Here is a 27,842-nt window from a genome sequence, read left to right on the forward strand (position 1 = left end):
GTGACTGCCAATAGCTTTAATATTTTGTGTGTGGCCTATATTATACTATTCCTCATGGACCGTTTCACTCTAGACTTGGGATTAGAAAAAAATTGCTGTAAAGAGACAGATAGGAAGTATTTTAGATTCTGTGGGCTGTATGGTCTGTGCTCATTACTAGTACCTTGTGGCCCAAAACCATCATCAGTTACAGTAGGCTAAAGTGGGCAATACCTTAGACAGACCAATCTCCTAATTACAGAGCTGAAGTTAGTCTCTGATTCCCTACTAAAACAACGCAGTGTTGTTGTAAAAATATAAAAAATAAAAAAAGTATAGTTGTCTTTTACCTCGTTGGGTCCGCACCGTGGTGCCTCAAGATATCTGCTAGATATCTTGGTGGAAACACATCCCAACTCTGAGGCGGCCCAGACCAGTTGCCCCACACTCCATTACACTTAAATCTACACATTAAAGAACACACAACACAATAACCTTTGACCCAATTGGTAAGATATAATTGCCCACTTAAACATACAAAGCCTGGTACCATCCATTCTTTAGGAACATTAATAACAACCTGTAAATACACAGAGCAGAATCTTAACATCACCTGCCATGGCTTCTCACCCTCTCCTCTGTCTCCTCTCCTCCTTTCCGTTCTAGTCTCCTCCCCATCCTTCAAACTTCTCTCCCGCCCATTCTTCCTTCTCCTTCAATGACAGGCCTCCTTCTATCCTGTACCTGCCCTTCATCTGTACTTTACAAATTCAATGAGGAGGTGGCTCTGGTGAAGTCACCTGAGTTCTGAATATGTGACTAGTGACTAGGCAGCTGTCCTTGGGGCAGTGGAATTAGCATCAAAATACAGATAACTTCAGGGCAAACCACAAGGCAGTGCTAGGATTTCTGGCTTTTCTCCCTGGTCTATTTCCTTTTCAATAAATAGTCAACACAGCAGGGTCACTCTCTGGGAGAAATGCTGCTCTTTGGATGTTTAACTTATGGTGGAGGAGTTCATCATAGTGAACCTTCATAGAAATAGGCATTCACCTATGTACTTCCTTGAGAATGACTTCTTTAAATTGAGATCCTCTTTCATAGAGGTTCAGGTACTTCTGCATTGCTGCTCTTCTTATCCATGATCCAGGTCTGGCTTCTTATTGCTCACCAAGTATACTCAAACTCTGAAAAGAAAAGGGGCTTCTGTCAGTGATCTGAAAATTCCTGCTGACTTTTTAAATGAGGCTACATTCAGATATATGTGTAATGTCTGTAATGCAATGGAGAAAAATATTGCAATGCAACCTCTTTCTTTCAGTGAGAATTGTTGAGTTTTTGTTTCCCTGTAGACAGATCCTCCACCCTTACGTCTTTTTGTTTACCAGGGTTTAGGAGAGGTCCAGTAACTCACTTGGTCTAGTTATGGCAATTGCTCTGTGTGGATTAGTTCTGGGCAGATAGCCATCCACCTGATTTTCAGGTATGTTTTTTTTTTTATAGATGTTTCAACAATAGAACACATCACAACCCTCCAAATCCCTCCTCTTTGCATGTACCTCAGCTTTACATGTTGGAAGATTCATGTCTGATCTTCCTCTCTTCCCTAGTAGCACATGACCTGCACAAGTGGGTGGAAACCTAGGAACTGAAGATACAGACTGTAGGCAGACCGTGGGTAGATTCACAAAAGTGTCCAAGGAAACTCACCGAGAGAGAAACCCTTATGTCCCAAGACAGAGGAAGTAAGAGTAAGAAAGCTCATGATTGGCTTATGAAGCCGCCTCCCCCTCTGAGCTTTGACAGAGGGCCTTACTTCCTGTCTTCTTAGCAGGAAGGTTCAGATATTGTCTTTCACTCATTTTCCCTTCAGCTCTGCCCTCAGGAGTTGGTGGAGATTTGCCCAGATAGCCCCTTTCAAATACACATCATTAATCCTAAGTGCATAGCACTTAATAGAAATGAAGTACAGCCATTCATGGTGTTTGCAATCTAATAAAATGTATTTATATCTGTTTAAGAATATGATGGCTACTTTTAAATATCTTCTGAAACATTTAAAATGTGCAAAAGCTTTAAAGGTGAATGTGATGGGTACCCATTTAGAGCCCTGGACACTATCCCCATTATTTCTAGAATTCTCTGCCCCAGGTAGCCTCTACCATGCATACAGTGTTATTAGCATGCATTTCATCCTTAATACATATGTATTTGCCTCTAAATATGCAAGTGGGCCAATGGGCAGGGTAATACATTCTGACTACTGACCAGAAGAGTCTATGTGTAGAACACGGCACTTAAAGCCCTTACACAAATTGCATAATAATGATTTAATTTTACTGCCACGTCTTTTGTTATTTTGTACTTTTTTCTTTAAAAATCTATTGAAAAGATTTAGCATTGTGATATAATGTCTTTGCCAACTTCAATTCATATATGCTCTGGTTGATAGGTCCATTGCCTTGCTAGTGAATATGAATTTGTTTCCAAGTTGAACTGCCCAAAAATGCCTCCTTGCATGTTCTTGTCACAGTTTTGCAAATCTAGAATATATAATTGGCAGGGAATTTCCTGGATACTTGTGTGTGTGTATGTATGTGTGTGTGTGTGTGTGTGTGTGTGTGTGTGTTGATGCATTGCTCTTTAATGGCATCTGTGTATCTCAATGATACATTTTTGGCTACCTGTATCCTCACTAACACAAGCACATACTCACATCGTATTGTTTGTCTGGTGTGTATGAGGTGGTTGTTTAAGTGGCATGCTTGAATGGAATCACAGTATTCTAAGAGACACTATTTTTTCTCTCCCTTTGGCTATAAGGCTGTGAAATAAGGCACCTAGGGGAACTGGGATTTCCTCTAGGAGTCTCATGCTAGGAGAAGGAAAAAGCTGAAGCCTGGTACTAGCCAGAGGGGGAACATGATCCCAGAAAGAGATTCCACAGTGCTGAGAACTTGGCAGACCATGGTGCAGAATGAGACTGCAGCCCAGACAGTGATGATCTAGTGACAGGCAGGGTCACTCCTTGGTCAGGTTTGCTGAGACATGCAGAACTATTTAGACTTTAACTTGATCCTGGAGATGCCCTTCAGGGTTGGGGGGAGTGTTCATTTTCCTAATGTTAGCACCTCCCTTGCATTATTAATTTGATTGTTTTTAATAGTCTTATCACGGAAGGACAGGTGACTTGATCTGGCATGTTTGGGCTGTTGGGCAAGCAGATATTGACTCGGACGCCACCAACAGTAGCATTTTGGATAGAGTATTTTTCTGATTTCTTGTATCTTTGTCTTGTTTCCTTATATGCTCATCAGATTACTTTCCATTCTGTGAATTGCCTGCTTGTTTCCGTCTCCTAGTGCTTCCCGTTGCATTCCCATGTCTTATATAAGAGACTTTTACACAGTCTGCACAGTTACCTTCAGCTGATTCCATGCTTTGAAAACATCTTTCCTCGAGCGTTGCCTCATCTTCGTTCCTACAAGGTGTCAGGGATGACCATGCCACTTTCAAAGTTTCTCCATTTGGATTGACAACACCAAGTACCGAAAGCAAGGTATCTTGTTGATTTTTAATCCTCACCCTTATCATCCCCCAGGACAGGAAAGATGTTCATCAGTTCGGACATTCTTTAGTTCAGCACACACCATACCTGCCCCTGGCAACAACCTACCCAGGACAAAAAAAGAAAAGAAAAATATTCATACTCCTTTTCCCTCTCCCCCCTTTCCACCCTTCTGCCACTAAGCCTGAGAGGGAAGGGTAGACTCTACTCTCTGCACTAAAGACCCCTCTGCATCTCCTTTCCTGAATGAAGCCTATTAGTCCGTCCTCCTTTGCGGACCTTACACATGAGTCTGGACAAAGAGTTTTCAACTCTAACCTGTGTCTTGTGGTGAGGTGAGGAAGCTGTGAAGAGCAGGCCGAAGCGGTGGGCTAGGGGCCTCATTCTTCAGTAGTCCCCTTAGCTTTCAACCCAGGGAACTCTGTTACACCAAAGCAGCTGCCTAGACTGAGGGAAGGCAGGCAGTCCCTCTCCCTGCTCAGTGATTTTTCCAGGCACTTAATGTACTACTTTGAATCCCATGAAAATATTTGCAAAAAGCCTCTGTCGTAAGATAACTTAATTAAACATTACTTACAAGAGTTTAATATTCATTATTTGGCTTCAATTACTGTCTTTGTCCCCTCCCTTCCCTCTCCTCTGCTGGAGAGTTCTCTCCCCTCTCATATTCTGAGGGTCTAATTAGCCTAATGGTTGCTGCTTGCCGTGACCTTCTGTCTGTTGAAAAACAAAAACATAAAGGCTGTCTTTGCTATGCCTTCCCAATGGTCTTTGTATGTGGCAGCCCAGATTCTGAATTCTGCCTTTTTCTCCCTTTGCAACTACGTGGCCCCACATGCACGGCCTAGTGGAATTAATGATGTGTATTTGAAAAGGCTTTGGCAGCCAAATCTCCATGAGCACCAGAGGGCTGTGGCAATGGAGAAAAGGAGGAAAGGAAGGAAAAACAAACCTTCAGAACCCTCCTGCAAGGGCTGGCAGCACAGACTGGAATGTGGCTGGCAGGAAAAGCCTTCAAAGGAGGGTGGCTGCAAAAGCCAATCCCATGCTTTCCTATTCTTTCCTCCGCTGTCTTGGGGCATAATAACATCCTGGGCTTCCCTCCCAGTGGCTGTCTTTGGAGACTTTTGTGTGTCTTCCCCTACGGTCTAGGTCTTCAGCCTCTAATTTCCACACACGGGGCCATGTACATAGCAGGACCCATCCAGAAAGGAGGCAGATAGATGAGGAATTCGATCTTAGCTGTAGCACATTTTCTGAGCTCTTTTTGTGCTACCTGCACAGTTGGACATGATAGGGACTCAACAGTGAGGATGTTTGGTCTCCAAGGAGCCAGAGAGGTACAGTGGGACTTTGTCATCTGTCACCTCGGAGAAGAGCCAGGAGAGGTTTGTCTAGGCACCTTAGGGTCTGCTAGGCACTGGTTCTAAGGGAAGCTGGGTGTGGAAGGGAGGAAGCAAGGACCATTGGCATCAGGAAGTGGTATCAGAGATGCACAGTAAGGAGTGAAAGAGACAGATGGAGTTAGGCACAGGGCTGTGGCATTCTGGGCAATGGAAGAAAAGGCACTGAGTGACTGGCGTATTGGGGGACAAGTAGAGTATGAAGTGGGAGGGCACTGTGCTTGGAAAGAGTAAGGAGATGTTAGATGCAGTTTGGATATAGGGTGAGGGAGTAGCTATAATGATGCCTAGGAGCTTGGTCTTTGTACTGGAATATACTGAGGGTCATCACATCAGTCATGATACTGACCAATCCATATTGTGTCCTAAAAGTCTACATAATGGTGCGATGGGTGAATCCATGAAAAGAAAAGACAAAGCAGAGGAGAACTGAGCCAGATAGAGTGCAGTTGTGGGGTACTGGCTCATGCAGCTGGAGATAAGGGGCCTGGGCAGGCAGTTGCTTAGCGAGCAGGTTTTACATAATGCGGGACTAATAGGATGGGATGGGAATCTGAGTTGATCAGGATCTGCCCACGAAGCAACTTCCAGGGAGAAAGGAGACTGATAACAGCTACAGACAGAGACCAGACTGTGCCAGCCCAGAGAGGCTCACCAGAGTGGTCACAAGCACCAGTTCTAAAGAGACAGTAAACTCAACGCTTGTCCAAGTCTTTGTAATGTGCAAGGTGTCACCTGGGAGGTGGCATAGGCCATAGGGAGTGGGGACATTAAAACTTCAGCCTAATTTAGGGTCCAAAGCTTGACTTAAAAACAAGTACAGACTTCAGAATGTGGTCTTTGTTCTTTCTATCTCTGGTCTCTGCTCTTTAGGAAAGGGAGGATCTTTGTTTCTGGGGAAACCCAAAGGTTAAGTTTAATGTGGTACATCCCATTTTCTACTTTAGGAGCTGTACTGGCTGGTTTTGTGTGTCAACTTGACACAAGCTGAAGTTATGACAGAGAAAGGAGCCTCCCTTGAGGAAATGCTTCTATGAGATCCAGCTGTAAGGCATTTCTCAATTAGTGATTAAGGGGGGAGGGTCTAGCCCATTGTGGGTGGTGCCATCCCTAGGCTGGTAGTCCTGGGTTCTATAAGAAAGCAAGCTGAGTAAGTCAAGGGAAGCAAGCCAGTGAGCAGCACCCTCCATGGCCTCTGCATCAGCTCCTGACTCCAAGTTCCTGCCATGTGTGAGTTCCAGTCCTGACTTCCTTTGGTGATGAACAGCAGTGTGGAAGTGTAAGCTGAATAAACCCTTTCCTTCCCAACTTGCTTCTTGGTCATGATGTTTTGTGCAGAAATACAAACCCTGACTAGGACTGAAGCCATAGGAGATTCTTGGACCCATCTACAGTCTGAAGAGGATCCCCTGCCTACAGATTTCTTTGCAACCATTAGCCATTGTTTGATACTCTGACCTGAGTCATCCTGCGGGGTGTCTGTGTGTGTGTGTGTCACTGATTAATATTGGATGCAAATGAAGTTAGAACATGTAAGAGGCAGCTGGGAGGGAAAACAGGCAAAAAAGGAAGGAATGACTGACCACAGGGCACTGTTACTAGAGGACAGAAATTCACATAGTCAAGGTCCTCTGATTTCTCTTCCTGGGATTCTGCCTAAGAGAATGAGGAGAAGTCCACTTGCTGCCTCTTCTGTCTTTCAGTGTCAGTGCAGGCCCATGATGAGTCCTATATGCAGTATAGTACCCAATATGCAGGTGGCTCTTTCTTCCCGTCTAGGTCTCAGAGTCTGAATAGATCCAACAGGACAAAGTCTTATAAGTAAGTTCTGGAGGCAGCCTAGGCCAAGACCTTATGTCTATTACCTACAAGCCAGGTACTCTTGGGTAAGATAGTTAGCTTTCCTACAATTCAGTCTCCTATCTATAACATGGAGAAGGTGAAATACATTCCTGACAGTGTTGGTCAAAGCCAATTATCCCAGTGTAGTTATTCCTGGTGTTCCCTTTCCTTCTCATATGTGTTAGGTTTGGATAAATCCTGAGGTTACCCTAAGCATGGGGTGTTAATAATAGCACTTAATTTATAAGATTGTAATGATTAAGCACATGAGAGCATTTACATTACCAACTGATAGTATGGAGCCATATGTTACTAATTAGGTCTTCGATATAATAACATTGTAGGGCTGCAGCAAAGAATTATTACAAATTGAGAATTGCAAGCAAGGAGAGTTTCTTTACTAGTAGTTTTAGATGCTGAAGGATGGAGACTAAGGTGTTGGTTGGCCCATCTGTATCCACTCCATAAGCTTTATCTAAAAACCCATTGCCTCTCCAGCTACTGGAGGTATCTGGTGATTATGGCCACTCCTTGGCTTGTGGCAACATCATTCCCATCTGGCTCTGTCTTCGCTTGGTTTGTTTTCCCAGTCTGATCTTTCCTCTTCTTATAAAGATACCAGTCTCTGGGTTAGGGATGAGGCATGACCTCATTTTAACTTGATTACCTCTTCAAAGATCCTTATTCCCAGACATAACACGTTTGCAAAGTCATGAGCAGATGCGAATCCGTGGGATGCATCATTCCATCTTGTAAAGACACAGCCCTCAGCACACAGTTACTCTTTAATCTATTTGACTTTTATACCTAGTGCTAGACTTCATTTAGCACAGTGGGTCGTTGATTGTCCATTGATAGATACGGTGCTGCTGAAGGATGCTCTGTGTTGGTTCACTGGAGAGCCACTGCTGGCAATGGAATTAGGGAAAACAAGGGACCAATTGCTTCCTGTGATCTCCTCAGTGGAGGATTCTAGCTTCTCGGAGCTGTCAGTCTCTTTGCTTGCTCACCCTTCGGCTGGTATTTTTAAAAACTTAAAAAGAAAAAAAAATCTTCAAATCGTTCTTAAAAAGAAAAAACTCAACCACACAAATCAACAACCACACACGCAAAATCCAACAGAAAGCCCCCTCAGCACATCAAGGAGATGCTGGGGCCCAAGCTGAAATAGCTTTTCCATAATGCAGCAAAAGATATTAAATTCAATAGACATCAAAGGACATTTGGGAGCAGTCGCCGAATTTCCTGAAGTAAACAGGCTTTCAAAGAAAGTGCTAGGATCATGGGGGTGGGAGTGCGTTTTGAGGGGGCAAAACATGGAATGCCCTGGCTCTCCATCAGAGACTGACTTCTTTAAAGAGTGGTAATAAGTGAGGCCTTGAAATAGTTTTTGACCCAAAGCACCACAGGTGCCAATGGAGACTGCAAGTGACAAGTCTATCTCCAAATGACAGAGGTGGATGATTCTGTCCCCAATTTCATTCTGCTGGTTATTCAGAATGGGTAAATCATTGCTGACAAAGGAGATTCTGACAAGAGGAAGACAGCTTCTTGTGAGCCTCAAAGCAGGCTATGGCTTTGTGTTGGGAGCAGGTAGACAATAACTATGAGACCCTCACTGTTGGAGAGATTAACATTTCAAGCTCTCAAGGTGTGTGTGTGTGTGTGTGTGTGTGTGTGTGTGTGTAAATGTAAATGTGCATGTGAGTGTATATATGTGTGAGTGTATGTATAAGTATGTGTGTCTATGTATGAGTTTGTGTATGTGCCTATGTGAGTATGTGTGAGTTTGTGTGTATGTGTCTGTGGGCGGTATTTGTGTGTGAAAGTCTATGTGAGTGTGTATGAGTGTAGCATGTGTATGTGCCTGTGTATGAGAGTGTGTTTATATGAGTGTGTGGGCATGTATGTATATGTGTGACTCTGTGTGCAAGTGTGTGAGTGTTTGCATGTGTGTTTAAATATAAATGTGTGCATGAGTGTATGTGAGGGATAGTGTGAGTGTATATGTGAATATGCCTGTATGTATATTGTGACTATATATCTATATATATATCTATATATCTCTATATATATATGTATACATGTGTTTCTGTGAGTGTGGGTGAGTGTGTGTGTGTGCATGTGAATGTGCATGTATCTGTGTATATCTACTCATATGACTGAACTTCTGCCAGAAAGGTATAAGGACACACCTACTGGCAGGAACGCTAAGGCCCTCATGTAGGATGTATTCTCCCTTTTCATGAGTTAGGTTTATGGTAGAGTTCTTTAAGATCAACAAAGTACAGAAATGTACCAAACACAGTCCCAGAGAGGCTAAGTATCTTGTTCAATATCACATAGATTCATTGAATTGTATTCTCTCATTTTACTTATACAGTCATTCCTATAGACAGGACTCTCTAGGGTACCAACATTCCACAATGCTCAAAATTATCTTTAGCTGACTTACAAGTCTAACATCAGGTAGATTTTGTATAAAGAGTTGGCAAAGGTGCTCGTATGAGTACGTGTCTCATTTCTCCTAGGCAACTACCTACCTAGGAGTGTACTGGGTCTATCTAATCATAGTTACCTTATGAAATCAGCCCAGCAGTGTCCTGAAATAGTCCTAACCTTTCAACTCCTTACCAGTGAGCTGGAGCATCCACTCACACCACATCAGCCCTGACTCTTCAGATGGTCACTCTGCTCCTTTCTAGTCATTCTACCCTTCACGAGGTGATGTCCCCTTGTAGCTTTCATTTGAGTGCTCTAATGACCAATGCTAGCAAATACCTTCTCAGATGGGTAATTTTATATCTGTATAACTTTCTGGTAAATTATTCTAATTATTATCCAGTTGGAGGGTCCAATGAGATAGGTCAGTGGATAAAGGTAGTTCCCATACAAGCTTGATGATCTGAATTAGATACCAGAACCTTTGTAAAAGTGGGGAGAGAGAGAGAGAGAGAGAGAGAGAGAGAGAGAGAGAGAGAGAGAGAGAGAGAGAGACCCACACTCATGACATGGAAACGGTGATGGTGGTGGTGGTGATGATAATTTGTAGAGGGTTCTGTGTGTGTGTGTGTGTGTGTGTGTGTGTGTGTGTGTGTGTGTGTGTGTACATACAATGTCTCAGAGCAGAAATAAACCAGATATTTACTAACACATTTGTGTTATAACCTAATTGTGGCATATCAGAGGATAGAATCAACTTAGAAGTAATTGGACACCAGTACATGTTACAGCATAGATTCATTTCAGTATAATCATGAATGCCAGAGGGTTGACACACAAAATATATATATTCTGTGGGTCCAAATAAACAGAAAGTTCCAGGAAATGCAAAGTGTTCTTTGGTAACAGAGATGTATTCCCATTGTAGCCTGGTGAAGAGGGGACTGGAAGGATGGAGGAGGGAGATTGCAAAGGCTCATGGGGGAAACTGGGGACATCGGGGTTGGGATGTTTATTATCCCCATTTTTTTGAGCATCTCTTGAGTATATACATCTGTCAAAATCTGCCATATTTTTCATGCTAAGCATCTTAGTTTAGGCATAAAAAAGAGTAAGAAAGAGAGAAAAAATTCTAGGCTTGAGTCCTTATTCACTATTTACCAGCTGTGTAGATCTGAAAATAAAAACGAAGTCCAAATAGCTTATCTACATCTTAGTTTCCCTCATTTGTACAAATGGGCTTAAAAAAATTCTTCTGAAAAGCCTGGCACAAACTAGGTCTCCATAAATGCATGTTTGTTTGTCTCCTTTTCCTTCACCCCTCCATCCTTAATCTGCCCTCATCACAAGGCAAGAGCTGCCTCCCTGCCCCCTGCCACCCCTGTGTGTGTGTGTGTGTGTGTGTGTGTGGTGTGTATATGTGTATGTCACTCTTTGTGTGTATATGTGTGGTGTGTGTTTGTGTGTGTGTGTGTGTGTGTGTGTGTGTGTGTGTATGACTCTGTGTGTGTGTTTGCTATGTGTATGACTGAACTGTGCATACTAGGATTGGGGTGAGATTACCTGACTAACCAAGGGTTAGAGCATGAAGGCCCCAGAAGAAAATAGGGGAAAGCATTAACTTTGCTGTCCACATTTACTAGTTCATAAATCCCCCACCAAAATGTGTACAGAACAAGCCCAGCTCCCATAAGGCATTGCGGTGATTAATGTTTATCTTCATTCCACATCAGGGCCCGAGGGCTGGCAGCTTCCCTCCTTCCCTGCCGTCCTTTATCATATGGTTAACTGGTTAGCTGGCTCAGATTGTGCAGCCAGAACTGAAGGGAGGCGGCCAAGCAGCTTGCTTTCTTTGCTCCCTTGCCTCTCCCTCACCTTTTGTAGTCTCTCTGCCTTTGCTCCATTGTCTCATGAGCTCCAAAAGCACTCCAGGTGCATGTGTGTGTGTGCCACACAAGCACACAGACACACAGGTTCGGATCCACTTGCTTCTTGCCGCTGTGGCCAGGCCTTTGAAAGTCTCTTATCACCCTGGTGCACATGTGCTGGGCTGTGGGTGCATTTGCAAGGGTAGAAAGGAGGCAGTGGGAAGCTTACAGGAGAAAACAGAGCTCCCAGCTCCCCTGGTCCCTGCCCTGTTTGTCTAGATGAAATTTTGGATGCTACCGGTGTCTTGTCAGCAAATCTTTTGCAAAATAAATGGAAGTAATATTATATATAAAAGCTGATTTGTTCAGTATTTAGCCTATGGAGAAGATGTGTATATATGTAGAGAAAATGCCTGATTCCTCATGGGGCTGTGACTTCAGGTTTGACAGACATGGAACCACAGCCAAGAAAAACAAAAGCATTGTTTGAATGCCTACTGTGTGCTGAGTTCTTTCAGGAGCATGCACTTACGTGATTCTTGGTGCCTGCTGTATGTGGTGGGTAATCAGTCAACAAGGCCTGAATAGACTCACGAGTTGGGGAGTCTCTCTGCACCTCTTGTTAATAACAGAGACCTTGTGTGGTGAACTGACTCCTGTCAAGTGTCGGTGCAGAGGGCTGAAAGGGGCAGGTGTACGGAGAGCACTGCACTCTCCTAGTAGATGGCAACACTTATTTTCTGTTCTTCCCTCTTTTAAACTTATTAAAGCTTCATTAAAGACACACTCTGCTTACTTTGAGGCTGCGGGCTACACTTAGCGAATTAAAAACAACAACAAAATAAATCCAAAAACTTCAGATAATTAAACAAGTTCTGCTCTGAAACAAGCGTGTAAACAGGATGAATCCTATCCTAAAAGACAAGGGCAGAAGATTAGACTGCCTCATCACTCAGTTTTCCCTCTGCCTTCTCTAGGATGGTGAACATGGAACATTCTGGAATTTTCCATTCTTGAGCAACATATTGTCATCTTGTCTCCTCCAAACACTCCAGAAATGACTATACAGGGATGGCAGAGACAATGCTTTGTCCCTGTTCATTGAGCAATCTGCTCTCTCTCTCTCTCTCTCTCTCTCTCTCTCTCTCTCTCTCTCTCTCTCTCTCTCTCGGTCTCCATTTGTTTTTGTCTCTCTTTCTGTTTCTTTCTAAGGTAATGATGACTACAGTATCCACTGTCTGAAGAGTGTCCTGTCAATCACACAAGGCTGGAGAATGTGTAGCATGACCCTCCAACAGCCACAGGCTTCTCAAAATCTCCTTGTTTAAACTGAGCTGACTGCTTTGTGCTCTCTGACCCAGCATTTGTCACCATTCTTGACCTGGATGTAAAGAAATATATCTGGGGGTCACCCAAGAATCCAGGCTGACCTCTATACCCAGGCATTATCTCCATGATGTCAGTGTCTTCTTTTTATTTTTTTCATTGTATATACATTTTATCCATTCTTAATGCCAACCCTGTAGCCCCACATCAGTATGCCAATGATGGGAATCAAGGCCAGCATCCACATAGACGCTGGCCTTGAAAATTCTAGACCTGCATGCTCCAATATCCTGTCAACCGGTCTTTGGAAACTTACTTCTGAGAAATTGGGTGTTCCTATTTGGAACCGGGAATTTGGAGTAAGGGTTACAAAGAAACAGTTTGGAATTGTGAGTTGGACCAGCCTCAGCAGGAGTTTTCTTTTCCCTGTAGGCCAGAGGAGAGACATGGGTTGTGCAATATTCCAACCAGCAGCAATACAAGAAACAGCCCTTGTTTGTATGGATTTTCTCTAAGAAAGGTCTGGATCTCTTTACTGTCCGTGCCAATTCTGTGAGCTAGCACGTAGCAATCTGATACTTGATTTTAAATTATCTAGGTAAATCTCCTCTCTCTCTCTCTCTCTCTCTCTCTCTCTCTCTCTCTCTCTCTCTCTCTCTCTTGTTTTATTGAGACAGGGTCTTCCTTTGAAGTTCCAGGTGGTCTTGAACTTCAGGTTGGTTTCAAACTTGAGGCAATCCTCCTGCTTCAGCCATGGCTTAGGATGGTCTGCTGACTGGGGCCTTCTGCCTACTGGGAACCAACTCCTGGGAACCAAAAGAATACCCAGAGACTCAAGCATTTGATACTTTTGAAAAGAAAAGTACCTTCTGCTTTTTTTGCAGAAATTTTCAAAGAACTGTTTCACCCAATACATATATTGTAACTGTTTTGAGGAAAAAGTACCCAAAACCCCCATAGTTTCTGTTACTGTTCTGTTCCTTGTGGGGAAAGGACCTTTCTTTCCATGAGTGTCAGATTTCTTAAGATCAGCTGTTAGATTTGAAAAGTTGTGGCTACAGATGTTCTTTCTCGGACATTCAGTAGCCTACAAAGACCACTGGTTCTTCCTTTAGTTTCAGGCCCAGCACTAGGCAGGGAAGCCTGATTTTACTACTTAGTGCATCATTTACATCATGTTCAGTAAAGTCAAGAAACGTGGAATAAGTGGTCCCAATGGGAAATGTGTGGTTAGGCTCCCACTAGCTTTGCTTGTAGCATTTTGTCTTAGCTAGGGTTTCATTGCTGTGAAGAGACACCATGACCATGGCAACTCTTATAAAGGCAGACATTTAATCAGGGCATTTTCATCATGACAGGAAGCATGGCAGTGTGCTAGCAGACATGGTGCTGGGGTAGGAGCTGAGAGTTCTACGTCTTGATCTGAAGGTAGCCAGACTGTCTTCTATAGGCAGTAGGGAGTTGACTGAAATTGTATACTGGGCAGAGCTTAAGCCTGGGAGACCTCAGGCCCACCCACACAGTAACGCATCCCCTCCAACAAGACCACACCTCCTAGTAGTGCCATTTCCTGTGAACCAAGCTTTCAAACACATGAGTCTGTGGAGGGCCAAACCTATTCATACCATCACACATTTCTTTATCCAGTCTACATATAACTGTATCTTTGTGTGTTTCTGTTTTAAGAGCCTTGTTTAATATGCATAGTTTATTCATGAATGATGAGGTCACTCCCAGAAGCACCATATATTTTGCTTAAACAAAACTTTTCTAATGCCTGTATCTTCATTTCAGGCCATATGCCAGTCTTCTTGCTCTTCACCACTGAACTTGAGGAACATCTTACTTTAGCAATAGAAATGCCACCAAGAGTCACAGACCCTGACAAGGACAGCTGGTTAGCATATGGGAGCTGCAGGAGAAGGCAGAGCATTTGCTACCTTGTTGAGCCTCACCTTTGTTGAGGCGTGCATGTCAGCAACTCAAAACTTTCACTACTCTTCACAAGTCCAAAGAGTGCTGAGTGTTAATTCGGGCTTATGAACCAACCTGAGTGAGTTTAGCCTCTGTGACTAGTAAGGAGCAGCTCGTGTGTGTGTGTGTGTGTGTGTGTGTGTGTGTGTGTGTGTGTGTGTGTGTGTGTGTGTGTATGCACAAGCATACACACTTTGGCTTCTCTAAGAGGGTGGGGGACTTGTTCCCCCAACTGTGGGCTGTGGAAATGTAGGAGCTAGTTCAAACTAGATGAGGTGGTATACATGTAACACTGTGTAGAAGGCAAGGATCATGCTTGCTTAGTTGCAACATGAGACAACATTGCTAGACCTTCAGGCTGGTGCTTCCTAATCTTGAATGCAGGGGCTCTGACTCCCTAGACACGTCTATTGAACCATGATGTTTAAGTTATTTTCGTAAGTGTGAACTGTTATTTGACCCTTTTCCTCTAGTTCTCTCATTAGCACAGACTGGAGGTTCTCAAAGTCTTTGGGATGGATGATGCCATTGCTCTGTTAAACATGTTTATCCCATTAACATAAATGCATAATTGATGTCCAATAATTTATCTTGAGATCAGACTCCTGGTTCTCTTTTCTCTTCTCTCTCTCTCTCTCTCTCTCTCTCTCTCTCTCTCTCTCTCTCTCTCTCTGTGCTTCAACTTCATGACTTCTGACCCCTTTGTACTGTGACTCTCATTTGACTTTTGACCTCCACAGGTAGTTTCTTGCCATTGCTTCTTTCATATCACAGCCTGGCTGCCGTAGGGAGGCAGCCAGCCAGCCAGCTGTTGATTCTGATCTCTCCAACCTGAGAGGTATATCTTTGTTAGGCATAAGAAGCTTCCAGAAGTTCTTCTTGAGTATGAGTATGAGTATGAGTATGAGTATGAGTTCAAGTATGAGTATGAATAGGGGGTGTGTGTGCATGCATATATACATGCATTGCTCATATGTGTGCATATGGAAATGCATGAAAATGCATAAAAGTACATATGCTGTGGAGGCTGGAGGAAATCTTCAATTGTCCCTCTTCTTGTTTTGCAGACAGAATCTCTCACTGGCCTAGAACTCACCAAGTAGGCTACAATGGCTGGCCAGCAAGTCCAGAGATCTGGTCTACCTGTCTCTGCCTCTAATACAAGCACTTCTCATCATTCCTGACTTTTTTTTAAAAAAATGAGTTCTGGGAGATCAAATTCTGGTCCTCATATTTGTCCACAAAGGCTTTGCTGAGGCTCCTGCATCTGGGAGTTCTAAGGAATGAAGTGACTGTGGAGAGATGGTATCTGTGTTGTCCTGTTTCTTGGATACTGTTCTACTTCTCTGTCGCTGTGATAGAATCCTGACCAAAACAACTTAAAAGATGAAAGAGTTTATTTGGCTTAAAATAAACTCTTCTTTATTTTATCTAACTATGTTTATTTAACTATGTTAGAATCCAAAATGGAAGGAGTCCAGGGTAGGAGAGGGCAAGGCAGGGGCCATGAGGCAGGAGCTGAAATAGAGACCTCCAGGAGACGCTGATTATTGCCTCTCTTCCAGGCTCACATCCATTTAAGTCTTTGAGACAGTCCAGGCCTACCTACTTAAGTATGGCACAGCTCACAGTGGCTGCATCCTCCTATGGCAACCTTCATCCAATACAGCCACAGACATGCTGAAAGGACATCTGACGGTAACAGCTCTTCAACCAAGAGTCCATATTTCCAGGTATGTCAGGCTGACAAAAGAACACATTGGCCCCATAGCTAAGAGCTCCAGGCTGAGGGTAACTCATGCCACTGCTGTTTCCAGCTCTGTGGCTTGCTCCTCTGCACTGACACCTCCTCCTCTCTTAAGCTCTTTTTCAATTCTTTTCCTGTCTGTCCTAATTCTTCCTCAGCTTTATCCAAATAGGCAGCCTGGTATATTTATATCAATAAGAAGCAATCAGGACAGCTACAACCCCTGTAATCAATATATAATTGCACCAGCATCCTATCACCTCAGGCCTCTATGCACTGATTACCACTGAGGCCTCCTGATTCTGGCAGTGGTTCCAGGTTCTGCTGCTAGCTGCATCTGAGGACCACGTGGGAGGTTTAGAGGCTGAGTATAGGGAATCCATTTAAGCCTGGGTAAGGTTTGCTGAGACTATTAGAGACCAAGAAATTACGTGATATGCACAATTAAAAGTAATAAATGTCTTGAAAATATGTGCTTTAAAAACTCTACATAGATGTTGACAATGGTAAGAAGTGAACTGTAATATTCAATGATGGTCAAAATATAAATGAAGATTATAATCCTGAAAAATAAAAACGAGGAAGTCTAAAGGGAGATAATTAGATCATAGAGTACCACCCTCAGGAATGGATTAATGTCTTGTGCAGAAACTGGGTTAGTTCTCTCCATGGGATTAAATTTGCTGGGGTGGGGGAGGTGTTAGTTCTTCTGGGACAAGTGTAAGCCTTTCACAGCCTCCCATCTCTTCTGTGTAAGTGTTCCTCCTTCATGGCCCGCTTGTATTTTCTACTTCTCCACCATGGATTGCTGAACAAAGTTAACTGGATACAACTACCCAGTAGATAGAACTCTTAGTCAAATTAACCTCTGTTCTTTTAAGCATCTCTTCCTGTAGGCATTCTGTTGTATCATCAGAAAACAGAGCAAGATACTCAGGAGAACAAAAAGCTCTCCTTCGGCTGCATAGCACTCTCACACACTTAGTTTCCTTTGTCCCTTGTGGTAAGCCCAGGAGAAAGACAGCATAGGGTATTATGCTCCCTTGCTAAGTAGCCCACTACTCTGTTTGCTTTGGACTATGGGAGTATTCCTGGGATTTTCCAATGCTAACTGAAAGCTGGCCACCTTAGGTTAGATACAACCTTAGGTTAGATCTCTTGATGTACTACAATGGCTTAAAGACTGGATTTTCTTCCCATGATACTGCTCCAGGTAACTTCCAGTGTACTCCTATTGTCTCCTGTCTGTGAAGACGAACATAATAAAAAACAACAGCTATGATGCAGTGAATGTTTATGTAGCCACAGGACATGGTGCATATTTGGTAATTATAGGCTGCTTGTATAGAGTGCACCTACTGTGTACTAAACACTATCCCAAGCACCTTCCAAATATCAGTTTAACCCACATTTAATCCTTTTCTAGGGAAGGGAACAGAAGCACAGAACAGCTAAATATTCTTTAATGATCAAACAGCTGGTAAGGGATACAACAGGAATTTGAATGTAGACTTGTGGCTTCTGATATCACCCTTGTACCTATTGACACTCTAATCCTAATTAAACACTCAGAAAGCAGCAGATGTCAACAGCAATATCTTATGGAAAAGAAGTCTGAGTTACAGAGTAAGTTCTTGTTAGATGAATGAATGAATGAATGAATGGATTGATGGATGGATGGGTGGAAGGAAGAATGAATTATTGGGTGGGGAGCCTTAAAAGTTTTTAAGATTTCAGAGGGAATGATGCCTGCTTTTCCCATACACAGTAGAAGACAAGAGAGTAATAAAACCAAAGAAAAGCAATTGGTAGATGGTCAGAGCAACTTGTTAATGAAAGGAAGCTGACCTACAAGGTTCTCTTTTCTTTCCTAGAAGTCTAAGTTCAACATTAGATCAGATCTACAAATGATGAGGTTCTGAACTATGCTTGGTTATGGGAAGAAGGAATTGACTGTAGAAGAGACTGAGAGCAGCTGGTCGGGTAATAGTTATGTGAAATTATGTAGACATGGCTACACACATTTGAAATAACCCCATTGAGTTCTCTTCATAAGGCCTTTACACCTCACTCATGAATTTTCATTTACAAACAAATGGGCAGATGAAATAGAAGAGAGGGATTTCCAGCCAGGGGTCTCAGACTCCAGTGCTTGGAATACCCCAGCTATTGAGACACAGAAAGTGCTTTTCTATGGTCAGATTCCTATGGTGCCACGTAAGCTGTTTACAGGTTTAGAAACACTGTTTGCAGGTAAAGAAACAGTCAAGGGGAGAAGTGAGTTGAGTTGGTTTGACCAAGTGGTTGACAAGAAGCAAGAAACACAGAACCAGCCATCTGGCGAAGATGGATGGGCTGGCTGTGTTCTAGGCTCCAGCACCCTCCAGGCTGGTGGGCTATGATACTGAATAACCACAGGTGAGAGCTGTAGTCAGATGGCATTACAGACCTTGGGGTGCTATGATCCTGGTTCAAAACCTGGAAAGGCAGAAGAGGGCCATAATTTTAAGGAAACAGAATTTCTGGCCATGTTAGAGTTGCAACTGTAGGGAATAAAGATGGGGTTTAACTGGCCATGGATTGGAAGGTAGGAGGGTAATTTGGGGCAGTCAGAGGTGCAGAAGCTATTATTTGGACATGAGTTGAGAGCCTAGTTATCAGTAAGCAAGAAGTCTGCAGTGTCTCTGGGACACTGGGTTAGTGTGACACTATGGTAGGAATAGTGATGACACAGTTGTAAGTCATTTCAGAATGGTGAAAGCTTTCGAGATGTGCACAGGAAGGTGATTGCACCACGGTGGGAGCCTTAAAGGATGTTTACACACACAGTATCAACTTTCCCACACAGCCGCTTCAGGTTGCCAGGGGACATAAGCAGATGTGTGAAGTGGCTGCTGGCATAACAAAACATCTTGTTTTTCAGTAAGTTCTTTCAAAAGTAAGTGCAAAAAAAGTATGCTGCAAAATAATGGCGAAGCCATGCCAAGCACATGAACACATGCCAATCACTTACTGTTATTATCAGGTATCACATGCCATGTATAATTGGATGTGTGCTAGCTTCCTGCAACAAGTGGCTCAGCAGATTTGTTTCCAACATCATTTCCACAAACACAGGAGCAATGCACTGTGCTGTGACTCTATGCTGCAGGGCGATGTGGATATTTTAGTTCCATTATAATTTTCTTGGGACCACACTGTCCATGCCATCCATTGCTGAGTGAAACATTGTTATATGGTGGGTTGCTATATTTCTTCAGAGTGTTTTGAAGATTACATCATTATTAATTTTTTTAGTGTGTGTACATATGTGTATTGAGTGTACATATATGCATGTGCACATAATATGGAGACCACAGGTTTACTTTCAATATTCTTCTTCAAGATAGCATTGCTCTTGGATTTTTTTCAAGACAGGGCCTTCCACTGGACTGTGACTTGATGATTTGGTTTGGCTTGCTGACTGGTGAGCCCCAGGGACTCTCTCATCTCTGCCTCTCCAGTGCTGAAATTTCTGGGACATCCCTGGCTATTTCATCTGGGCTGTAGAGATTGGACTCATGTCCTTATGTCTGCAAGGTGAGCACTTTCCCTGCTTATCTGTCACCTCAGCCTGGATTACATTGTTTTATATGCATAACAATTAAATCAGAGCCTGGCACCAAAGCTGTTGTCAGAGGCATTACAAAAATAGGGCCCCACATCAACTGAAGATCCAGTTGGCTGACAGCCCTGGGAACAACTCCATTTGGGGCTCGTTAGGTGACTCCGAGGTGGTATGTGAGGTGGGTGCACAGGCAGAGGGTGAGATGAGTCTCATGGAAAGAATTAGTACAGAGAAACAACCCGTTACCAATATCCCATTCCACTGGGCAGTCTATCAAGATTGAGAGAGGTTAATGGCGGTCTGAGATTGCATAGCTAGTTAGTACAGGACCTGGGGCTACTTGTCAGTTTCCCTGCTCTGTTGTCAGAGCTGCCTCTATCAGCTCAGAAACCTGCATCATCCTGAGCCCTCTGCATTCATTACCTGATCCTGTGCAGAGGAGACCTTGATCAGAACCAGGGCTGTTCTCTGATCTTCACTTTGTAGAGAGTAGGGCATCCTGTCCGGGACTCTGCTGGTGGTTGGGCTACATCCTCATTACATTTTGACTGGTATTTATGTCAGAGGAACCTGTCACCATGTCACTTTGGCAACTTGATCATGTATTTAGCTGTCATATCCACATACGCAGGGGCTAACAGTCTGCCATTTTTACAGAGCACATGATTCTTCACTGGGAGTCTCTGATCCTGACCTCAATCTTTGCTCTGTTCTTCATGTCTCTGTACCTGTGGGTGTTTACATCTGCAGCAAGTCCACTGCTCAGTCAGAGAAAGAGATGGAGAACCCTCAAAGGGAAGCTGGTTAGCTATCAATACAGTGGGTCAAAAACAAGGCACCTCATACCTAGGGAGCAAGACAGGGCAGAACTGTGTCAATGGCGGGGGCTGAAGCGAGTATAGATCAAGAGCTGGCTGACGGCAATGTGAACTGGCAGGCTAGCAGTTCAGCATCAGGCAAAGGCCAGTACAGCTCTCCCAGCATGCTCCAGTTGGGTGCCACTTAGAAGTCACTTGACTATTGTCTTTGTGTTACAATGTGAGGAATTCCTTCTCCCAGAGAGAGGGAAAACACACAGGAAACCAATTCTGATTGGTATACTAAGACAAGATGACATTGTTTTAGCTGTTGGTTTGTTTCCTAATACTCAGTCACTCACTCCATTCATGGACCCATTCATATTGACTTATTCATCCAACATTGTCTGACTAATGATCAGTAAAGTACATGGTCAGTATCCAAAAATCGCAAAAAAAAAAAAAAAAGATGACTTAGGCTTTATTTGGGTAGTTAATATAGACATTGAAAACATTTATTGTGATAATTGAACTCGTTTTATAGCATCAATTCATACAGAAGCTCTGTTTATTAGGCCATGCTCAATAAATTGCATGGAAACCTTATGAGGCCAGAGACATCTCCAGGAGATCCAGCTAAGCTTGACTTTGTCATCAGGGGACATTTTCCATTCCTCTCTGCTGAAGTTTTAGGAGAATGCTGTTGCCCTGGTTATGTGCCTGGACTCAGAGACCCTTCCGGCCCTCTGCTCTGGAAACCCCAGAAGTTTCGATGGATGGCATATACTTGCCTTACAGCTCTTATTTAGGAAGATGCTCAAGTGATAACCAGAGACCTCATGTTTTTGTACCAGATATCTGTGCCTGTCATGCCATGAGTGCTGTAGGGAGATTCCTGAAGTCTCTTGAGCCTTAGCCGAGTCTTCTCTGCTTAGTTCTGACAGAATAGAAATGTGGGTCCCACTTATTGGCACTTGGATAGAGAGTCTGTAACTGCCCTTCACCCAAGAGTGTATCAAGTCAAAGGCAATACACGTCTGCCTCATAGCCCCCGTGGGCTGGGAAAATTATGTCATATTTAAAAATAAATGGTAAATTGGAAAAAATGCTATGAATTGTCTAAGCAAAAGTGGGGAGGAGGAACAAGTAGAGATGAAAAAAAGAAGGGGTAAAAGATGGCGAAATGAAATGAGTGAAGGATACCTGGGTGTAGACAAAGACAGCATTGTGCACGGAAGGAGAAATGCCTCTGACCCAATAGGCAATAGGAAGACATGGGTTCTCCTTATACCCAGATGAAGGCGACGCCGAGCTAAGACAGAGAATACAGGAAGGAGACTCAATCGAAAAGTCATCCTCAGTGCTGCTGAGGAATGTTCCATCAGGACAATGCTCATAGAAACAAAGATCAAACTCACTGTGGAAGATGGTGCACTGAGAAGCTGCCTCAGCTGTTTATCTGAAGCCTGGCTGGATTATTGACTTAATAGATTAAGCACGATAAACACCAGAAAAGGGGAAAAACGGAAACAAAAAGATTGAATACCTCATCACAAAAGTTAAATTAATTAGAATGTCTTGCAAATACCAAAGGCAACAGGGCATCTTGTAGTACAGACGAGGTTCCCAATCATCAAACCACTTGGTTTTCCTAATAGTTACATCTGTTACTCTGTTTAAATGTGAATAGTTTTCTCACAGACTCAAGTATTAGAACACTTGATCCCCAGTTGTGGTGCTATTTTGGGGGTGTCTGTTGAACGTGTAGGAGGTGGGCCTACCTGGAGGAAGTAGTCACAGGGCGTGAGTGGATTCTTGGGAAAATATTACCCATGACTCCCTCTCTCTTATTCTTGGTGCCTTCTGACTGGCCACCTTAATGCGACAGCTACCTCATGTTCTCAGAGATGCAGGACTAAGACACCATCACTAGTACAACTTCCCCACCACACTTTTTTTGGGGGGCTGGAATATCTTGAAACAGTGAGCCAAAAGAATTTCTTCTTCTTTTGAATTGTTATGGTCAGATATTTGCTCATAACAATAGGAAATGTAGATAATAACGTAGGCATGTGAATGGTTCTGTCAGATAGGCCTGGATAGAAGTGACAATCCACTACTAGCCTGGCCCCTGAGATCTGCTATGATACTTAGCAGCTTAGAATCTCATCTCCTTATCTCCTCTCATCGCCTCCCCTTTCTCTCTCTTTTCTTTATTTGCTCTCCTCCCATCCCTATCTTTCTCTTCTTTTCTCCTCTCCACCTCTGCCCATTGTCAGCCAGATTCCAGATACATTCCAGAGGCCTCTCAGTGACAACAGAACCTCATCCATTTTCCTCAGGATAGCCTGCAAGGGTCTCTGACCAGTATTGAGCCTCTGCAGTTCTGGAGCTATTATCCTCTTGAATCTGCTTTGCATAAAGCACTTCAGAGTCTTTAAGAGAAGTAACTGTGATTCAAATTAGTTTGTTTTATAATTTAGTCAGGTGGGGGCCCTGAGGGCTAAACCCAGACACTTATTTTCCAAAATATAAGAGTTTAGAATGTGGCACAGACTTACTTTCTTTCAGAGAAAAGTACTTTTTTTTTTTTTTGGTTCTTTTTTTTTTTCGGAGCTGGGGACCGAACCCAGGGCCTTGCGCTTCCTAGGTGAAAAGTACTTTAGAATACACTCCAGCTGACAGAGATGTGTCAAAATGAATGTAAGCGTGAGGAGGTTGTCTCGGAGTGAACTTGGAGCTGAGCACTAAGGTCTATCGAGCATGGAGTAAAATCTAAATGATGCTTGTTAATATGGCTTAAGGTGGCATGAAAGTTAAAGTTGTCCTCAAAAGTGCCAACAAAATAAAACAAGAAAACGTGGCTCTGAGAATGTTTTATTCTAAGAGATAGAAGAGACGGTGTGTATAGAAAGAATTTAAAATGTCTTAGCTTCTTCATTTCACAGGAAGAAAAAGGAGAAATGATTTATTCTTTGTTTTTCAGATGGATTATAATAAAGTTTAAGAGTTATTTTCTGAATACTAAGGACACCAAAATTTTTTTTTTAATTTTTCTTTTTTTTTTTTATTAACTTGAGTATTTCTTATATACATTTCAAGTGTTATTCCCTTTCCCGGTTTCCGGACAAACACCACCCTCCCCCCTCCCCTTCCTTATGGGTGTTCCCCTCCCAAACCTCCCCCCATTGCCACCCTCCCCGCATAGTCTAGTTCACTGGGGGTTCAGTCTTAGCAGGACCCAGGGCTTCCCCTTCCACTGGTGCTCTTACTAGGATATTCATTGCTACCTATGGGGACAGAGTCCAGGGTCAGTCCATGTATAGTCTTTAGGTAGTGGCTTAGTCCCTGGAAGCTCTGGTTGCTTGACATTGTTGTACTTTTGGGGTCTCGAGCACCTTCAAGCTCTTCCAGTTCTTTCTCTGATTCCTTCAACGGGGGACCTATTCTCAGTTCAGTGGTTTGCTGCTGGCATTCGCCTCTGTATTTGCTGTATTCTGGCTGTGTCTCTCAGGAGCGATCTACATCCGGCTCCTGTCGGTCTGCACTTCTTTGCTTCATCCATCTTGTCTAATTGGGTGGCTGTATATGTATGGGCCACCTGTGGGGCAGGCTCTGAATGGGTGTTCCTTCAGTCTCTGTTTTAATCTTTGCCTCTCCCTTCCCTGCCAAGGGTATTCTTTTTCCTCATTTAAAGAAGGAGTGAAGCATTCACATTTTGATCATCCGTCTTGAGTTTCCTTTGTTCTAGGGATCTAGGGTAATTCAAGCATTTGGGCTAATAGCCACTTATCAATGAGTGCATACCATGTATGTCTTTCTGTGAGTGGGTTAGCTCACTCAGGATGATATTTTCCAGTTCCAACCATTTGCCTACGAATTTCATAAACTCGTTGTTTTTGATAGCTGAGTAATATTCCATTGTGTAGATGTACCACATTTTCTGTATCCATTCCTCTGTTGAAGGGCATCTGGGTTCTTTCCAGTTTCTGGCTATTATAAATAAGGCTGCGATGAACATAGTGGAGCACGTGTCTCTTTTATATGTTGAGGCATCTTTTGGGTATATGCCCAAGAGAGGTATGGCTGGATCCTCAGGCAGTTCAATGTCCAATTTTCTGAGGAACCTCCAGACTGATTTCCAGAATGGTTTTACCAGTCTGCAATCCCACCAACAATGGAGGAGTGTTCCTCTTTCTCCACATCCTCGCCAGCATCTGCTGTCACCTGAGTTTTTGATCTTAGCCATTCTCACTGACACCAAAATTTTTAAAATACTTTTTTAAGATATATTTTTTTCTGTCATCTAAGCTACTAGAGAGGAAAAATCAAAGGAAACAATTAATGACGTCTTTAGTACATAGAAATGAAAAAGAAAAGAAAGCTGTAAGGGAAAATAAATTAATAAAGATATCAAAAGAAGGCTAGGCATGGTGGCATGAGTCTTTAATCTCAGTACTCAGCAGCCAGAGGCAGGCAGACTTCCATGAGTTTGAGGCCAGCTCTACCTGCATAGTGAGTTCTAGGCCAGCCAGGGTTACATGGTGTCTTAAAAATATTCGAAGTAGTAAAGGAGTCCCATGGGCAGAAATAATAAAATGAATTTATGGTAACAAGTACAGATATTTAATTTAGAACAATAACTGAGATGATCAATCCTCCTAGGTCCTCAACTATGTGCTGCTGCTATAAGATTCAAACGTCATGCAATGATTGACAAGGGAAGATTAAGAATAACAGATGCAGAGAAAGGGGACACAAAATGCAATAGTGTTTATATTAACATAACTACAATAGAATTTGAAGCACAAAAGGATGATTCAATATTCATGAAACAGACAGTCAAACAAAAACACCACACTCAAAAGACAAAGTATAGATGATGTCCAGTAACTGAATATCAAGTGTCCATAGCAAAAGCATTAGGAAATGTAAGGAGATTCAGTCATTGATTCCTAAAATTGATTCCCAGAATATGGAAGGCGATGATGTGCCAAGGGACTAACAAGGGTGAAGGATACATCATCGACATGAACTTCATTTAATAAAAACATGAGATAAAGTCCAGGAACGGATCATGCTGGGCTAAATGTGTTTTTTTTTTTTTATAAACTGTGGGTTTTTTTTTCTTCACGTAGAATGAAACATTAATTCAGATATTTTAATGAGCAGCAAACAGAAGCTAAATATAGAACAAGAAAAGAGAGCCAGCTATGGTAGTGAGTACCTCTAATCCTATCATTCAGGGTGCTGACTTAAGGGCACTGTGAGTTCAATGGTTAGGAGTTGGTTACGTAGACACAGCAGGATTGTCTCAATCAGCTAGTAAAGAAACAAATGGATTAAATAAAAAAATAATCCAAAGAAGAAAAAATGAAAAGAAACAACCAACCCAAATAAAACTCAGAGGAACTGTGTTAAATGAAATTAAATTGAATTAAAATGCCAGTAGAAGACCTAGAAAATTTAATAGAATAAAAGGAGAAAGCAAATACAAAATTAGATTCTGGAAAATGGATATAATTACAGGTACTAGATATAGAACATGCTGTATGATATCAATTATAACATTTGATGTAATTTTTAGTATTCATATTATAAGACATGATTCTGTATCAAGATAGAAATCTAAATTGACAAATTAAAGAACTTACAGTTTTGAATAACTTGTAAGAAAAAAATTACTGAAGAAATGCCTTTTGCTAAGTTTCCTTAAATTTATAGCTCAACTGATCAAACATTAAGAAATGTTAATTTAGAAGGTCAACTCAATCCTTTCCTCCTTTAGAAAAATGGAAGACTTTGTGAGTCATTTTATGGAACTACCATAGTCCTAATAATGAAGTAATTGTGAACAGCGTTCAGTTCAATGTATGAAACGAAAACTGTAGTCTTTTCCCTAACTCGACCTATCCCATAATGTCTTCTGCTATTAAGAAAAAGACAACTTTGCAGCTTCTTAAATGTTTTTCAGTTGTGAACTCCTTTTATCTGAGAAATGTTTACGTTATGCTGGGTATACTGTAGCATGAAATATGTATGAAGATAAAAAGCTACTAACAAATAATAATTTAATTTAAATAATCTCATACATTTTGATCATATTATTTCCCTTCCCCCAACTCTCCCTAGATCCTTCCTACCAACCTTCATGCTTTGCCTCTTAAAATAGAACCAAACAAAACAACAGGAACACGCACACACACACACACACACACACACACACACACACACACCCCAAAACAAAACAAAAGAAAATCAAGCCTCAAACAACACAAAGTCCATGTGTCCTGCTCTGGAATATAGTTGATGCCTAACAGAGTCCAGTATGACGCTGTTGCAAAAACCAATTTTCCCCCTTCCCATCAGTTGCAAATGGCTTCTTGGTTATGGGTGGGATTTTGTGTCCCCTCCTCTTTCTCCTTGCTGAGACTTTATCTGGCTTGAACTTGTACAGGTCTTGTACATGTGGATGTGGTCTCTGTGAGTTCATATGTGTATCAGTCCTGTTGGATATGGAAAATTCTGTTTTCTTTGAGTTATGCATCACCTCTGGCTCCCACAGTCTTTCTACCTCCTCTTCTACATAGATTCCTGAGGCTTAAGGGAGAGGGACTTGAAAAAGACATTCCATTAAGGACCAAGTGCTCTGAACTCTCTTGCTCTATGCACATCGTTCAATCTCTGATAATTATCATCTACTGCAAGAAGTTTCTCTTATGAGGGTTAAAAGAGGGGAAGGAGGGCGAAGTAGAGGAGGGGAAACGGAAGGGACAAATAACAACGAAGGCCTTACAAAATTTCATATGGAACCCTAATACTGTAGAAATGTCCTAAAATAGATACATCTGTAAATTAAATTTAAATGAAGTTATAATATAATAGGGAGACAATACCTCAACTATACATCATATGCTACCAACACTGAGTGCAATGAATGGGTTATGCAGTTGAGTATCCGAAGGAGTCCATAGACTCCCTTAAGTATTAAAGGCCATTGATAATACTTTAATCTCCTACAACCTAATGATAAGACCCGATTGCTGAAGACACCACATACTAAAGTCATTGAACATGGAGGAATTGAGCTGGTGCCTCATTCCTACTGACTAGCATTTACGGTGCTGGATGGTGATATAGCCTACTGGAGGAGAAATGTAATAGTCAATCTCACATAGTTGTGGACCCTTCGAGCTGCAATAGGAACCTGCCTGCTTGTTATATACCACTGGTGTAATAGCGACACGCCTGTTATGAGAATAGTGAGCAATGTTTGTTATTGAGTTTAA

General features: G+C 42.4%; 2 long non-coding RNA genes across 11 annotated transcripts in view; one reads left to right on the forward strand and one right to left on the reverse strand.

Annotated features, from left to right (window-relative positions):
• The window catches only part of LOC120097031 (uncharacterized), a 146,028-nt gene that overhangs the window by 111,153 nt on the left and 7,033 nt on the right, over positions 1–27,842 (forward strand). For 3 of the 10 annotated variants that reach the window (XR_015638924.1, XR_015638922.1, XR_015638929.1), the window contains one exon: positions 15,968–16,135. This is a non-coding gene — a long non-coding RNA (uncharacterized LOC120097031). Of the gene's footprint in view, positions 1–15,097; positions 16,136–19,562; positions 19,729–27,842 lie in introns of those variants that run through there. The other 7 variants (XR_015638925.1, XR_015638926.1, XR_015638921.1 and 4 more) reach the window with 6 other exon arrangements.
• Positions 478–4,027, reverse strand: LOC148001032 (uncharacterized). Its single transcript, XR_015638931.1, has 3 exons — positions 3,866–4,027; positions 3,402–3,651; positions 478–1,166 (listed from the first exon to the last, which is right to left on the reverse strand). It is a non-coding gene; the product is annotated as an uncharacterized LOC148001032 (long non-coding RNA).

Source organism: Rattus norvegicus, chromosome 15, assembly GCF_021556685.1.
Source record: "Rattus norvegicus strain SHRSP/BbbUtx chromosome 15, alternate assembly SHRSP_T2T, whole genome shotgun sequence".
NCBI lineage: Eukaryota > Metazoa > Chordata > Mammalia > Rodentia > Muridae > Rattus > Rattus norvegicus.